We start from the raw sequence: 12099 nt of genomic DNA on the forward strand, positions 1-12099 counted from the left end.
ATTGTTTTGAAAGAGGAATTAATAAGCAACAAGATAACGTATAAACCAATAAAACCGGATGAATAGTTTTGCATAAGATTGAATTTACTACAGTAAGGGTCAAATACTCGATTCATCTCCTATCAATATACACTCCGTGGATACAGGAAGCGAAGCGCGAGAATGTACCACGAAATATCGCCCTTGTGTAGATAGCCCAAAAGGCGACATATCGCGGTTAATATCGCGTGTCGCTTTGAGTATCGCGTAAAATATCGTGTGTCGCTTTGTGTATGGCGCAAAATATCGTGTGTCGCTTTCAGAATCTGGCAAAAATATCGTGTCTCGCGTTCAAAGGGCGACACACGATATGTTGCGCGATGCACGAAGCGAAACGCGATATTTTGCGCGAAACTCAAAGCGACACGCGATATTTTGCTCGATACACGAAGCGACACACGATATTTTGCGCGATACACAAAGCGACACGCGATATTTAACACGATATATCGCCTTTTGGGCTACCTACACAAGGGCGATATTTCGTGCTACATTATCGCGCGTCGCTTCGTGTATCTCGCAAAATATCGTGTAAATTCACGACCGAAATAAATAAGTGCATTCAATACATACGCAAAATGATATCAGTGGGTAATTGTACCATACCGATTGGGTTACTTTGTTTCTGCACGATCCAAATAAATAGATACTTCTATATGCCTTTGTTAACTTAATCTGAATAGTAGGGCGACGCTTTGAATGTATCGACTAAAATTTGCCGCTGGCTATCCGATTGTATAACTCAAGCCAAATTACACCTAACTTTGAATATGTTTATTTTAAAACATCGTCTGTCAATACACTCCTGTTTTGCATTGAATTGGATCAATACCTACGAAGGTGCGTGCAGACAAATGACGAGACAATCCCAGGTCTAAATTACTTCGGATTGTTTCAAAACTTAGATTTTCGGATAGTGTGCCTTTTTTATTAATAATGTTCCTATTCTATTGCTGTTTAAAAAATAGTGGAGCAATATTTTGGGATTAAAACTATCATGTTTTAAGAATACATTGTGCAGCAAAATCGAAGTGTATTTTCGAATTTGAACATACTAAACAATATCACGCTTTTTATAGTTTAACGTGTTTGCCAATGAACCCATAGATATTGGTAATACGATATGGGTACTGGTAACAATAAAATCAGACATGATAAACAGTCACATGACCGGATATTACGTGAATTTAGTAACTAAGATTTATTTCAATGTTAAGTAAACAACAAACGCAGTTATCAATGTGACAAACATGGCTTCCAATTTAGAGGATTCATTTTGTACAGGATCAGACTCGTTCTTTGACTTTTCTTGTTTTACCTGTCAGGAAAGAAACGGAAACACAGAGGCTGAATTTTACTGTAAGGAATGTTCTAAATTTTGGTGTAATAAATGTGTGGAGCTATCATAACTATATATACATGAAGCATGCAATCTTGGGAAAGGAAAACATCAGCAAATGGCCGAAATCAAATGATGGTAAATTAGAACAATTTAAGAAACACACAAAAGGGAAGCTGACAGGAACTGTTGAGGAAAACAGGTGAGATGAAATATGTAATGTCTGACATGTCCACACTTAGTTCTGGCTTCCATAACTTTAAATGTCGCTTTATATGATTTTTGACTGGCGCGACTTTGTACAGTCAGTGAGTGTTGCAAAATTATGGTCGGAACGTTTTATATTCATCTTTACAGAAATATCGATATGTGGGTCTAATCTTTTACCAAAAAGACATTATATTCAACGTAAATTTTGGTACTGATTTAAGAAAACTCAAAAATTATTATTTGATTCAGACACCTTAAAAAGAAAACATCAATTATTTAATAAAGTTTGGTGTCTTTATACAATGTAATATATTGCTATGTGTATTAACTGTTAAATGAATTGTGATTCCTACCCCCCCCCCCATAAAAGTCCCATTGGAGTTCTTTTTAAATGGGAGTTAGACGGGGATAGTAGTAGTAGTAGTAGTAGTAGTAGTAGTAGAGTAGTAGAGTAGTAGTAGTAGAAGTAGTAGTAGTAGTAGTAGTAGAAGAATTAGTAGTCGCAGCAGCAGCAGCAGTAGCAGCAGCAGCAGCACATGCAGTAGCAGTTGTAGTAGTAGCAGTAGCAGTAGCAGAAGCAGTAGTAGAAGTAGTAGTAGTAGTAGTAGTTGTAATAGTAGTAGTAGTAGTAGTAGTAGTAGTAGTAGTAGTAGTAGTAGTAGTAGTAGTAGCAGTAGTAGTAGTAGTAGAAGCAGTAGCAGTAGCAGTAGAAGCAGCAGCGGCAGCAGCAGTAGCAGTAGCAGCAGTAGTAGCAGTAATAGCAGTAGTAGCAGTAGCAGCAGTAGTAGCAGTAGTAGCAGTAGAAGTAGCAGTAGTAGCAGTAGTAGCAGTAGTAGTAGTAGTAGTAGTAGAAGTAGTAGTATTAGTAGTAGTAGTAGTAGTAGTAGTAGTAGTAGTAGTAGTAGTAGTAGTAGTAGTAGTAGTAGTAGTAGTAGTAGTAGTAGTAGTAGTAGATGTAGTAGTAGTAGTAGTAGATGTAGTAGAAGTAGCAGCAGTAATTACGTTTACAATTGACTTTTTTCCAAAATAATATTAAAATGTCCAAGGCAAAAACTTAAAATGTATACTTATTTTTTCTACTGATTTCTGAGTGTATTCATAATTGTATTTGTTATTGGTGTTTTGCATAAATTTACGAAAATTAGACGATAGTCGCAATGACGGTTTATTAATACCACAATAACGTGTTTGCTATTCAGAAAGTGTAACTTATATAAAGCCAATATGAAAAAAATATTATTCCCGATTCTGAGCTTTGTTTAAAAATGTATTTATACAATATTAAATTATTGCTTTATAGCCGTCTCAAGGAAGGAAGTTAGCAAATCAGTTCCTAATCACCTTCCTAGTTTACAAATTTCAGAAAGCCTAATAATATAAATATTGATCGCTTCCGATTAATTCTAATCGAATCCAATACGTTCCTCTTACAGGGTCATAGATGATGCGGTAGTTCGGCAAAAGTAAGTTGTGCTTTTTATCATACATTATTACCATGGTTTATTCGGTTTTATTATCTGTTTCCCAAACGTTGTAATGTTGTATGGTATTTAAGCGTAACTGCTGATATACGGTCAATAAACAGACGCAATGTCAGTTATGAACGCCTTATCTGAAATACATTTTAGTTAAAGAATACAATTAAATTTAACGATACTTCCGAAATCCCACTATATGGTATTATACGTGCACCATCATTGTGTTTCATTACACTAAATGGTTAATAAACTCTAAAAATATCATTATTTTGTTCATTAAAAGAATACAACTTTATACGACGTATTGTTTTTTTTTATTGTGTATTGTTTACTGTGAACTGGGTTTAAAGATTCGTGCACAATTGAACAAACACACATTAAAGGTACCACGGCAATGAGTCTGACGGTGTCTATAGTCTCATGACCAGGAAGGAGAAAGAGTTTTCTAGATCCACTGTTGAACATGGCGGAATGGACAAACGGTATTTTAGTAACTAACTTATGTTCTATCTTTAACGGATTGTAAAATATCAAATTCCTTTCATTCAAATTGTCACATTATGTACCGCTACTCTTGTGTGTGTTGAAGATAAGTCAAGTATCTTTCGCTCTATAAATATGTTGTTGTTAGAAACAAAGATCGTAGATTATTATAACACGATTGCTTCAGTCATTACAACAGTTATTACAACACTATTATTCAATAGATGTTGTCAGGTTATTGGTTTTCATTTTCATAAATGAATATTGTGAACTCGGGGCCCGATTTTCTTAAAAGGTACCATGGCAACAATTCACATTGTGTCGCGAGTGCCATGAGCGGACATGCAACCCCGTCGGTTGACAGCGACGGTAGCTACATGCAGCAACTCCAAGCTCAGCGACACGAGGAACGATTATTGGAAGGTAAGCAAAACTAGAATTATGTATTGAGGTACGTTCAGCACACCATGCTCTCTTTAAACAGACACACGGATAACCAGGCTGGTTTGTTTCTTACAGCTAGTAAGCAGATGGTGTACAACGTCTATGGAAACGTGATTGGTATTCTTGAAGAATATGAGCGACGTGACTCCCCCGGCAAACGGTTTGCACGATCGGACATCCATATCCCTGATCAGTCACGGGAGGGCAAAGATGACGTATGTCCATTCAAATGCTTAACGTCTAAAAGTTTAAATACTTGATAAAGTTGTTATTGTAATTTATTTAAGTATAATGTGCTAAATTTGAACTTCAAATAGAGAAACATTGCTTTGAGGAAATGTCTGAATAAAGAAAGGAATATAACCAATTGAGTTTTTTACGATAGGAATATCTGAACCAACTGTAGGAATATCAGACCCGATGATGTTATGATGATTAAATATACGTGTTTTAGTGACGTTTTGTTTACTGCAAATTATGCAATCAAAACACGTTTAGCAAACATGATCGTATTGCAGCATGTCATAGTTCTTTGTCTTTTTAGGTTGAAAGCATCGTGGAGACGCAGCTTTTGTTGTTCGAAACACAACTTAAAGCGTGCTCAAGCGAAGTACGCAATCAGCTCGGAGAAGAGCTCAAGCCAAAGACAATCAAATGGGTCGCCGTACGCCACGGACAGACGCACAGCAAGACTGACAAGTTCATCGCCCAACTGTACGAGATCCTTGCAAAAGGGCGGACAGATCATGCCTTCCACTCTAGGCCAAGGTTAGATAAATATAGATATAGCAATCGGCAGCATACTTGTTTGATCCAGTTATGATCGATGATTAAGAATGAAAAATACATAACGCGTGTAGCGTACTTATTTTAACCTTTGTATTACGCCACGGGACGTTAAATGTGAATGAACTTAAACTAAACCTGGTCGATACAAAGAACAATTGCATGCGCACATTAACTATAGAATGCCAAAGCAATGCTTATATGCGATAAAAGAAATACATACCATATAGTGCGTATAGCAGTTACAACTTTGAATATAATGTATCCTTGGTATTATGAACTTTTTTGTTCGTCCGTATGACTACAATCTAGTTTAAATGACGTCATGTTCTGTAAGTAGATGTGTTGCGTGTTTATCATTATTAGGCCGGACATTACCCCTGAGGTAATGCGTGAGAACATTCCCTACCTGATGCGTGGTAAACACTATCAGGCCACCCTTGACCACAGTTTTCGGGATGACAAGTACCGCAAGGCTGTCGCCCCCAATGTCAGGGCGGGTCCGGTGGACAGCCTCCAAAGAGGTAAAGAACACATGTCCTTGAGATGCATTGCTAGATTTATATTGCCAAGGACATCATCTTTTTAATTTACAGCACACCTGTAATTGAGGCGCATGTTTAGATTAAACTTATATTACAAATACATTTATAATTTTAACTCAATGTTAGTGTGCATTTAAAGTACTAAAAAATTGCTTTTTTTGAATCGAATAACAATAATAATAAACAATAGTGTCGTATCTGTTAATTTAAATCCGATATTAAACCACGCTTAATTTATTTACTTAATGATTGTCCTTGCATTACATGAAAATCGTTATGCAAACAAATGTCGCTTAATTCCAGGTAGCTATCGGCTTGGAGAGATTAATCCGGACTTGAAAAGTTCACTTCGGGGATATAAGAATCTACCAAGTAATCGTTAAATTATGGCCAAACATATGTGATAAAGACCTGCGCGAAGAATTTGATGTGTGTTTTGCATAACTCTTTTTGTTAAGAAGCCGAACTGTCATTCGTATTTTAACTACTATTTTCCTGTTTGTAGTGGTTTGTGTTTTCATTCAATGTATTATTGTCTCTGTTTGTGAACAGCAATTGTTAGTTATGTTATAAAACCTCTTCATGGTTTGTATTCAATAAAATGAAGACTGATTTACCCCACCCGCTTATGTTGAACCAATCTCTTGCACTACGGTCACATTACATTCACCTCTGTGTTGGGCTCAGAACGGACTATTGTTTTGAAAGCGTCTCATTCATGTCATGATCATTCCAAGCGTTCATCATTGAGGTTACAGTACACTAAACAATCTCTTGCACGACGGTTACATTGCATTAACTGCATTAACGAAAACCATCTCATACCATGATATTTTATATCAGTCTTAATTAATTATTATAAAATTGATATGTTTTTATGTTAAGAAACCAACATACATAAATACGTCGAAGCAATGCCTAACGTCACTCAATAAAAAAATATGTACAATTGTTTACATTTGTGAAGTGCGTGGAATGATTACATCTGTGTAAATGGGCAATAAAATAGTTCCAAAGAGTTGCATTAAAACTCGCAAGTTTTTGCACGATTTATCGTACATTTAACAGTCATATTTCTTAATTAAATGCATGCGATCTTAAATATCCACTCAAATATACATTGTATGCGTTTGTTCGGTTTTAGCTATTTGGTAGACAAAATGGCGTGCTGAACCTTATGCAGAGTTGTATGTGAGAGCAAGGAACGACAACTCTGCGTGGAGATTGATGTAGAACGTGTTATACTTCAGGTTACAGTATACTAAATACTTTTGGTGTTCAATGCTATACCCTCTAAAAACAAAATCGTCATTTATTTGAAGACACAATTCTCTGTATGGGAACTTGCCATGACTTTATTATTGAACATGTCTGTGTGCATGTGGTAGGGAAAACATTGCTGCATACTAGAAATTCACTGTTTTGCTTTAGGTTGGAGACAGTATAGTACCAGAAAGGCCGTTGACCAAAAACCTTCTCAAAAAGGCCTCAAAAAAAGCATAAGTGAACCAAATAGGCGTTGGCCGGAGAACCATCATCAACTGGAGATAAGCCTGAAAAAGGATGGCCATAAAACAATGACCGTTGATTTGCGTGGATTTCTTTCTTACATACCACATGACCTATGTTTTTTATTGTCATTGTGAAGCAAATACAATAATCTGTGTTCTAATTCCTTTTCTATCCATTCATAAAATTAATGATTACATCATGTTCATGAAAATGAATGTGACATCAAAATACTGTGTGTGTTTGCTATTTTCAACAAGCTTATAGTATGGGTGAGTAAAGTAGATTGAATATTGTGTAATTATCATAAAGATTGTCACTTGTGCTTATTTGTATAATTGACTAGCTTGTATGTTTTATTTTTGGTAATATCATAGCAATTTATGTCAGTACATTCACATTGGATCATTTTAATAATTTGAAATTGAAAATGATCAAGCCTCATACAGGCTCAATTGATCATTGTCGGCTCGGGTACTACTAAAGTGTAATTGGGGTACTTTTTAGTATACCTAAATGTACCCCGGGTACGGAAAATATACTGACATGTACCCGGCCTATTTAGACTGTACCCGAGTTTTATTCCCACCCAAAATCCGATGTTGTAAATCAGGCTACGGAATATGAAAAACATCTCTTTCAACAAACTCTGCCCCGACATGCATTTTTTAGTAGGAGTTTTGATAGTATTGAGGCCCTTCTATAAAATATTTACATAAATACGAACATTATTAATTTGAAAAAAATTGCTGACAATGATCAATTAAGCTTTATAATTCCTGGGTATGTTTCAGTATATTTTCTGTACCTTGGGTACATTTAAGTATACTTAAATGTAACTTGGTTACATGTATAATTGTATTGTAAGTAGTACCTGAGTCGACAATGACCAATTTTGAATAGATCCTCATTTAGATCTTTACCTAGGCTAATACTACAAGATTTCGAATAGACTTCCGTGTTAGAGCTTTAATATTTAGAATTATCTTTTGTTGTTAAAACAAAATTGGGTTAATGTCCATTACATTATACATGTATTTATTGTATTTCCAATTGTTATACTCAGTTGATTAAAAATGTATATATATTTTCAGATTTCCACAAGAACCAGCTTTTCTGCTTTTGAAGCTGGAATTTTTCTGAAAATGTTGGCTGCCAAATGTAGTTGGAGCAGTAGACGGGACTGTAAATCTAATTATAAAGCCAGCTGAATCTGAAGAAGCTGATGTGTGCAGGAAAGGGTTTATTAACATTACTGAGCAGCTGTCATTGATGCCAACATGAGGTAAATGTAAATGCAGTGTTATGATTCATCACCTTATAATAAAATTTAATAATAAAGCTGAGAAATACCATAACTGATTGAACTGAGCGTAATGCTTATCATCTTTTACATAAAAATAATGATTATCAGGGTTCGACACTAAGGCTGTCCGACAGACATTGTCTAGTACGATCGGTGGTCGGGCTAGTAAAACTGTGGGCTAGCTTGTCCGACTAGTCGGACATAAGAAATCTATACTGATTCATATAACTATAGCTAACTGAAAACCTTTTTCTCTTAATGTGTAAAATAACTCTTGTATCCGTTATTTACATCAGAACAAAACTAGCGTATATAAATAAACGCGGAGCATTCACATGATTCATAGTAGCGGATCCGTGGTCTGGTGGTAACACACTGGCTTCACAATCCAGAGATCGCTGGTTCGATCCCCCGCTGCACCTAACCTTCTAACTCGTCTTTCGCATGAGACGTTAAACCGAGGTGCAGTGTACTAGGTGCTTTACACCGGGCTCTAAAAGACCCAGGGTCACCTCTGGAACGGGGTGTCTCCTGTATCTTGCACTATCCCCCGTAACCAACTAACACGTCTTTCTGGGGGCGATGGCTATATGGGAGACAATCCCGGTGCACTCGATAAAAATCAAAAAACAACAACAACAACATGATTCATCGCTATTTTTAGACGCGAAGGAGAGCTTCCCGAAGAAATTGCTTGTTTCCATTGGTCAAGTTGTCATGAATATTAATGATTTTCTGCAGTGTCTTAGAACTTAACCATGTTTTTACGACTTATCGAAAATCGGTATCATCAATGTAAACATTTTGGCGTAGCAGAAGAAAAAATGTAATTTAAAGAATGGCTTTGTTCAAGATTGGATTTTCGTCCGACAAATAAGTTAATAAAGATGAATCCGACGGTAAAACTGACACAGATTATGATGGAAAAAGGGCCTTTGAGCTGTGGTAGCATGGAGCACAGCGGTAAAGGAGGCCAATATTTGATGACGTTGAATAAATGTCACCTGCTGTACAGACATCATTTGTTTAACTGGTGATAAACAGTGAAATTATAACAAACAAGTTATGTTGTTAAATAGTTTTATTTTATTTTTTACTCTGTGCATCAAAATAACTTTCTTGTGTTCACTAATTATTTACTGATAAAACCTGATTAAACAGTTACACAACACAATTGTGTTTATTTGCTATGTAATTTATGGTCTAGTAGACATCAGATTCAGGCTAGTTCATTTTAAGAGGAGCTTGTCCGATGGTCTGGCTGTAAAAATATTAATGTCGAACCCTGATTATTGTATGTACATGCACAAATAACATTAACTACCACAAACTGACACCATGAGCACTGTGTAATCAAGCTTCTATTCTTTAATGCTTAAGCAAATGCAGCTATCAGTTATATCTTGAAAAATTGTCTTAAGTAACACATTAACTCTTCTTTATGGTTCATTGATGCTGTGTAAAGATGGCCTAGTGCTACATATTTATGATGCTTCGGGAAACAGCACAATTTTGTCAATTAAAATGTAGAAAATTGTGTTTTTTTTAAGGAGGGCAATTTTTAAGACTCTTAGTGCTATGTTAAAGAAAGACTTGTGATATTTTTTAGATGCCTGCATTGCACTGGTGGATGCCTGCTTTTCCAAGCCAAATGAGTGCTCTGAAACAGCAAAAATTTGCATGCGCCTGCACAACCTGTGCTTGGAATTATTCATTCCGCTGATAGAGGTAGAAGTTTTGGACATGATGGATCCTGCGGTTACAAATAACGCACTAGTAAAGAGAGCAGCAGTCAATAAGAGGCAGCAGCGGATTGAAAATGTCGTAAATTGATAGTTATATATAGGACCTGGTACGAGTTGTCATATCATACCATATCTTATTAAACTCGTCCAGGAATTTTGTTAGTAAGCTCGCCTTTTATGAAATGACGAGTGTCAGATTTTTTTATCACATGCTTTTAAATGAGCAAATTAAATAAACATTTACACAAACATAATGATAAATCCCGAATGTTGTTTACATTTCGTGACGTCATTTGACGTTGCAATGTCATTTCAGCAAAATAACAAAATGCGATTGGTTAATCAAACCTAGGTTCTCATTTGAAAACTTGGGTTCTTGAAGCAATGTGAAATCTAAACGCAAGAACCTAGGTTCTCATGAGAAACCTTGTTTCTTGGGATTATGCGTCGAACCGCAAGAAACTAGGTTTCTCATGAGAACCTAGGTTTTCAAATGAGAACCTAGGTTCTCATGAAAACCTAGGTTCTCATTACAAAACCTAGGTTCTCATTCTGAGAACCTAGGTTCTCATGAGCAACCTTGTTTCTTAAGATTATGCGCCGAACCGCTTGCCATACTGAAAGACATCCTTGATATGATGCTTTGTTAAAGAATCAAGTCTTTAGTTACCCTAAAACTATTATTCATGTTAAAACTGTTAGCTACTGGTGCAATTTGTTTAGTTATTTTATAAACATATTTATGATTATAACATTTACTTGTTTTTATGCCCCCTGATCAAATGATCGGGAGTATATTGTTTTTGGCCTGTCTGTCTGTCATTCTGTCCCAAAACTTTAACCTTGATTAAAGTTTGATAACTTTTGCAATATTGAAGATAGCAACTTCATATTTGGCATACATGATTATCTCATGGAGTTGCACATTTTGAGTGGTGAAAAGTCACGGTCAAGGTCATCCTTTAAGGTTAAAGGTAAAAAATCATTGTATTTTCTTTCCTGAAACTTTAACCGTCGTTAAAGTTTGGTCATAACTTTTTGAATATTGAAAATAGCAGCTTGATATTTGGCATGCATGTGTATATCATGAAGCTGCACATTTTGAGTGGTGAAAGGTCAAGGTCAAATATTCAATGTCAAAAGTAAAAAATACAATCCAAGGGAAGTAATAAGCTTTAAAAGGGAGATAATTTCTAAACCTGCCAAATTATATATTGACATTTTATTTCAACGCGGCGCAATAGGGGCATTGTGTTTCTGACAAACACATCTCTTGTTTTATAACAGTTGGAATTGCATGTGTATTCAATAAATAAAACATAAAGAACATTCATATTTATTAAGAGTTATTTTAGAGCATGACTAAAATGTAACTCAAAAGAAACATAGGCTACAAACCACGCATTTCCTATTTACTTCTGACTCGTTCAGTCATATAGCTCATTACAAAATTGTACAGGCTATTTTGGAGTTTCCGTACATTGTTATCTCTAGATGTATATCACATGTTAAACACATTAAATAATTTACTTGAAAAAATAATTTGCACACACACTAGCTCATTACCTTCGCAAATTTGTCAGCCTAGATTTCCATGTTTCAGCTCGCATCGTATTGCCGTTTGAGCCCGTTTAGTAGACCGTACAGCTCATCGTAATGGTTTATTATTTTTTCAGACAGAAAGAGCCTTTCGCTTTCAAAAAAATATCTCACCTAGGTATGTTCACTATCATAGACGAAAAGAAAACTGACACTATTTCCCGCAAAAATGTTATAAATCAATCTCCTTTTGAAGAACGTCGCTTACATCTTTAAGAAATAATAAATATTTGAATTGAGTCGGAAAGTTGAGTCGGTCTCAACTGAGATTGAGTTCGTTCGTGGGATCAATTCTCAGCTGAGTGGAAACTTAAATCTCATCTGCTGAGTTGAGTTTAAAACCTGAGAACGTTCGTGATACTAGGCCATGGTTACATTATAGTTATCACCATTGTTTTCTTTATATTGATTGTATACGCATTGCACAATTAAAATTAGTATGCCGCCATTCAAAGTTTAAAAGTTAACAGCTTTGTTTAGTTATTTTCTTAGTAATAAAAGCATATGTATCAAGATTTATAAAACGCTGTTTGATTCTACATATGTTTTATGATGATTTTACAAAAACGAACCAATGTGTTTAAACAAGTGTATGATCTGGTTGCTTTTCCTGCTA

Source organism: Dreissena polymorpha, chromosome 8 (assembly GCF_020536995.1).
Source record: "Dreissena polymorpha isolate Duluth1 chromosome 8, UMN_Dpol_1.0, whole genome shotgun sequence".
Lineage (NCBI taxonomy): Eukaryota > Metazoa > Mollusca > Bivalvia > Myida > Dreissenidae > Dreissena > Dreissena polymorpha.